Source organism: Oncorhynchus gorbuscha, linkage group LG16, assembly GCF_021184085.1.
Source record: "Oncorhynchus gorbuscha isolate QuinsamMale2020 ecotype Even-year linkage group LG16, OgorEven_v1.0, whole genome shotgun sequence".
In the NCBI taxonomy this organism is placed as follows: Eukaryota; Metazoa; Chordata; class Actinopteri; order Salmoniformes; family Salmonidae; genus Oncorhynchus; species Oncorhynchus gorbuscha.
The window spans coordinates 51,864,636-51,870,635 of record NC_060188.1 but is presented as its reverse complement, the minus strand read 5'-3'; positions in this window follow the sequence as shown (position 1 = coordinate 51,870,635).

Here is a 6,000-nt window from a genome sequence, read left to right as displayed (position 1 = left end):
CAAGTGAATCAACTTTTAAAGCAGAATTACTTTCCCATTGTTCTTCAACTGTAGTCTATGATATACCATTTTCTAGCTCTGAGTCTCTACTTTTATCAAATGTAAAAAACATCATTTCAAATTTTGCTACATAAGACCGAATCGAGACGGTCAGTCACAATTCGCAAGGCAAACTCCATAGCCTTTCACAAGGAATGTACAATTCTTCCAAGGCGCAGCATGCACAAACATATACACACACACATAATAATAATAATAATAATATTATGTGAAATATTATTACACACATGTACACTGAGTGTACAAAACATTAGGAACACCTTCCTAATGTTGAGTTGTGCCCCATTTTGCCATCAGAACAATGTCAATTTGTCGGGACATGGACTATACAAGGTGTCGAAAGCATTCCACAGGGATGCTGGCCCATGTTGACTCCAATGCTTCCCACAGTTGTGTTAAGTTGGCTGGATGTCCTTGGGTGGTGGACCATTCCTGATACACATGGGAATCTGTTGAGCGTGAAAAACCCAGCCATGTTGTAGTTCTTAGCACATTCAAACCGGTGCGCCTGGCACTAACTACCATACTCCGTTCAAAGGCACTTACATCTTTTGTCTCGCCCATTCACCCTGTAAATTGTACATGTAACAGAATAACTTTACGTCCGTCCCCTCGCCTGTTATGCAGGTGAATGAGGACCCAAAAGCGATTTAACAGAAACAGAGTTTATTCCAGTCCAAACAGAAAACGACTAATCCTGAATTCTTAACAGGTAATGTCCAAACGGGGAATAACAGAAATCCTCTAGTCTGTAGAGGGGAACAACAGGAGAAGCGGCCACCGACTGCAGGTCGCTCCGGGTAGGCGCAGGCCGTAGCTGATAGAGACACCTGCTCACACGCAGCATCTGAAGAAGACAAAAACACGACAGGACGGAACAAGAACACAGTACAGCAAACAAGGATTCGACAAGGACAGAAGCAGAAACAGAGAGAGAAATAGGGACTTAATCAGAGGGCAAAAATAGGGGACAGGTGTGAAAGAGTAAACGAGGTAGTTAGGAGAATGAGGAACAGCTGGGAGCAGGAACGGAACGATAGAGAGAGAGAGAGAGAGAGAGGGAGGGGGAGAGAGAGGGATAGAGAGAGGGAAAGAACCTAATAAGACCAGCAGGGGGAAACGAATAGAAGAGGAAGCACAGGGACAAGACATGACAATCTATGACAAAACATGACATCGCCCATACCCGGGCGCGAACCAGGGACCCTCTGCACACGTCGACAACAGTCACCCACGAAGCATCATTACCCATCGCTCCACAAAAGCCGCGGCCCTTGCAGAGCAAGGGGAACTACTACTTCAAGGTCTCAGAGCATGTGACGTAACCGATTGAAACGCTATTTAGCGCGCACCGCTAACTAAGCTAGCCGTTTCACATCCGTTACACTCACCCCCCTTTTGACCTTCCTCCTTTTTCCGCAGCAACCAGTAATCCGGGTCAACAGCATCAATGTAACAGTATAATTTTAAACCGTCCCCTCGCCCATACCCGGGCGCGAACCAGGAACCTTCTGCACACATCGACAACAGTCACCCACGAAGCATCGTTACCCATCGCTCCACAAAAGCCGCGGCCCTTGCAGAGCAAGGGGAACTACTACTTCAAGGTCTCAGAGCAAGTGACGTAACCGATTGAAACGCTATTTAGCGCACACCGCTAACTAAGCTAGCCGTTTCACATCCGTTACATACACATGCACAATCCATGTCTCAATTGCCTCAAGGCTTCAAAATCCTCCTTTTACCTGTCTCCTCCCCTTCATCTACACTATTGAAGTGGATTTAACAATTCACATCAATAAGAGATCATAGCTTTCTCCTGGTTAGTCTATGCCACAGAATGGTGTTCCTAATGTTTGTACACAGTGTATATTAAGGTTCTAACGAAATGTCCATATCAACAATCAAAATGACTGAAACATGCAGTTTCTCATCCAAACGAAATTCTAGCTCGATAAATCAATCAAATGTATTTATAAAGCCCTTTTTACATCAGTAGTTGTCGCGAAGTGCTTTACAGAAACCCAGCCTAAAACCCCAAAGAGCAAGCAATGCCAGGCCGTTCTTCAAAATGTGCAAATGTTCATAGATGACCTTCAGGGTCAACTAATAATCACAGTGGTTATATAGGGTGCAACATGTCAGCATAGGGTGACCACATTTAAAATATCCAGATGCTGGGACAACCAGGATGTTTTGCGTAACATTCGAGGGACAGCGTAGCCTACCTACATAATAATATTTGGGGGGCGTATTCTGCCTAGTGGTGCATGCGTTTGAGTTTTGGGGGGACTATTCAGCTAACCCTAAATGAGGTGGTGTAAACAGTAACATCATACTCTGTTATTACATTGATTCAGCTTTGATCTTACTTTTCTAAATGAGCACAGTGAGAAGTGGTGGATTCTTACGCTGCACTGAACAAGCTAATTGAAGAGCACCTAGCCTACTTTTTGCGTGTAGAAAAAAATGTGGTAATGCAGAAACGAGAGAACCCATGTGTGGCTGTTTTATGAAAAATTGTGAATATTTGGCCAAGGAAACATTGCTGGTTGGTCTCAGCTCTCAGGGAACGTAAATCAGTTACAAAGGGAGACATAACAGAAAATATGTTTAATGAGCATGGAGAGCCTCAAGTTTGACGAAATTTACTTATATCTTTAAGTTTAATATCAAATGTATTTATGAAGCCCTTTTTACATCAGCCGATGTCACAAAGTGCTGTACAGAAACTCAGCCTAAAATCCCAAACAGCAAGCAATGCACATGTAGAAGCACATTGGCATGGAAAAACACCCTAGAAAGGACAGAACCTAGGACGAAACCTATAGAGGAACCAGGCTATGAGGGGTGGCCAGTTCTCTTCTGGCTGTGCCGGCTGGAGATTATAACAGTACATGGCCAAAATGTTCAAACATTCATAGATGACCAGCAGGGTCAGATAATAATAATCACAGTTGTGGTAGAGGGTGCAACAGGTGAGCACCTAAGGTGTAAATGTCAGTTGGCTTTTAATAGTCGATCATTCAGAGTTAGAGACAGCAGGTGCGGTAGAGAAAGAGTCCAAAACAGCAGGTCCGGGACAATGTAGCACGTCTGGGGAACAGGTCAGGGTTCCCAACTGCAGGCAGAGCAGTTGAAACTGGAGCAGCAGCACCACCAGGTGGACTGGGGACAACAAGGAGTCATCAGGCCAGTTAGTCCTGAGGCATGGTCCTAAGGTTTAGGTCCTCAAAGAGAGAGAGAACGAGAGAGAAGGAGATAGAGAAAGAGAAAAAGAGAGGCTGAGAGGGAGCACACTTAAATTCACACAGGACACCAGATATGTAACGGCCGTTGGTGGAAGAAGGTGAAGACCAAGGTGCAGCATGGTACGTGTTCGTCATTTATTTTATTTAACTGAACACTGAATAACCAAAACGACAAAAGAACAACCGAAACAGCTCCGTCAGATGCAAAACACACTAAACAGAAAATAACTACCCACAAAACCCATGTGTGCAACAGCTACCTAATTATGGTTCTCAGAGACAACGACAGACAGCTGTCCCTGATTGAGAACCATACCTGGCCAAAAACAAAGAAATATAAAAACATAGAAAACATAGAATGCCCACCCTAGTCACACCCTGGCCTAACCAAAATAGAGAATAAAAAGCGTCTATGGCCAGGGCGTGACAAGACAGGAGAAATACTCTAGACTGACCCTAGTGTTACGTTTTTTTTCTACCTCCTCTGAAGAGGAAGTGTAGCAAGGATCGGACCAAAATGCAGCATGGTAATTTTCATACATGTTTTAATAAACAAAAAACCACAAACAATACAAAAACAAGAAAAGTAACACGAAAACCGAAACAGCCAATACTGGCGCAAACTAACACAGGAACAATCCCCCACGAAACACACAAAGAATATGGCCGCCTAAATATGGTTCCCAATCAGAGACAACGATAAACACCTGCCTCTGATTGAGAACCACTTCAGGCAACCATAGACTTTTCTAGATAACCCTACTAAGCCACAATCCCGATACCTACTAAAATCCCAAGACAAAACACCACATAATAAACCCATGTCACACCCTGGCCTGACCAAAATAATAAAGAAAACACAAAATACTAAGACCAGGGCGTGACACCTAGCCCCCCGACACAAACTATTGCAGCATAAATACTGGAGGCTAATAATGCTATTTACTTACTTTTGTAGCTCTTCATCAGAAACACGCTTTTTGAAAGTAGTTAGTCCCAACCTCTCCAAGTTTAGATTGAATTTATAACGAATGGATTTGAGAAATGTGATTGGTTGACGATAGGTCTATGGCATTGATCTACGTCTCATCTTGCACTGTGCAGAATATCAGATCTCAACAACGATTGGAGAAGTGTTTAAAATCACCAGTACCACCATATCATTATGATATATTTATTTTCATAAAAACAACGTCATTGCAAGACATAGAATGTCTGATCAAATCCACTCCCTTTTCCCAGGGATAAGTAACCGCGAGAAACTGGTAAATTATAGTCAATTATTTATATGAACAGCAGGACGTCAAATGGAACTGTTAAATTATATGTAATGTCTAAATCTGGCTTCTCTACGGCCTCTGCATGATGGACCAACACTCAGGGTGGCGACAGACAGCCCATCTCAGTATGGAGTGCAGTTCACAATGCATGTAGACCTATTATCTCATCATGGTAACTTTTTTTCATGTGACAGGTAGGCCTATATTTGCTGCAGAATAGCATAAGAATAGTAACCTAAAGACCGAATGCGCGTCTAATTTACCCATCACCATCTGGATTTCAGGGATCGCCATGTTTTTTAACTGTAAAGATTATAATGTTTTCAAATTGCAGCTGCAGAGTTTTAAAACAGCCTATCGTTCGAATATCATTGCTTAACGAGAAACCCTCAAAAGGTTTTACAGATGCATCATCGAGAGCATCCTGACTGGTTGCATCGCTGCCAGGTATAGCAACTGCTCGTCCTCCAACCGCATTGCACTACAGAGGGTAATGTGTACAGCCCAGTACATCATTGGGACCAAGCTTCCTGCCATCCTGAACCTCTATACCAGGTGGTGTCAGAGGAAGGCCCTAAAAAATGTCAAAGACTCCAGCCACCCTAGTCATAGACTGTTCTCTCTACTACCGCACGGCAAGCGGTACCAGAGCGCCAAGTCTAGATCCAAGAGGCTTCTAAACAGCTTCTACCCCCAAGCCATAAGACTCCTGAACATCTAATCAAATGGCGACCTAGACATCAACTCCACATCAACTCTGTACCGGTACCCCTGTATATAGCCTCCACATGGACTCTGTACCGGTATCCCTGTATATAGCCTCCACATGGACTCTGTACCGGTACCCCTGTATATAGCCTCCACATGGACTCTGTACCGGTACCCCTGTATATAGCCTCCACATGGACTCTGTACCGGTACCCCTGTATATAACCTCCACATGGACTCTGTACCGGTACCCCTGTATATAGCCTCCACATTGACTCTGTACCGGTACCCCTGTATATAGCCTCCACATTGACTCTGTACCGGTACCCCTGTATATAGCCTCCACATTGACTCTGTACCGGTACCCCTGTATATAGCCTCCACATTGACTCTGTACCGGTACCCCTGTATATAGCCTCCACATTGACTCTGAACCGGTACCCCTGTATACAGCCTCCACATTGACTCTGTACCGGTACCCCTGTATATAGCCTCCACATTGACTCTGAACCGGTACCCCTGTATATAGCCTCCACATTGACTCTGTACCGGTATCCCTGTATATAGCACAGCTATTGATATTTTACTGCTGCTCCTTAATTATTTGTTACTTTTATTTTTTTAATGTATTTTTCTTAAAACTGCATTGTTGGTTAAGGACTTGTAAGTAAGCATTTCACTGCAAGGTCTACTCCTGTTGT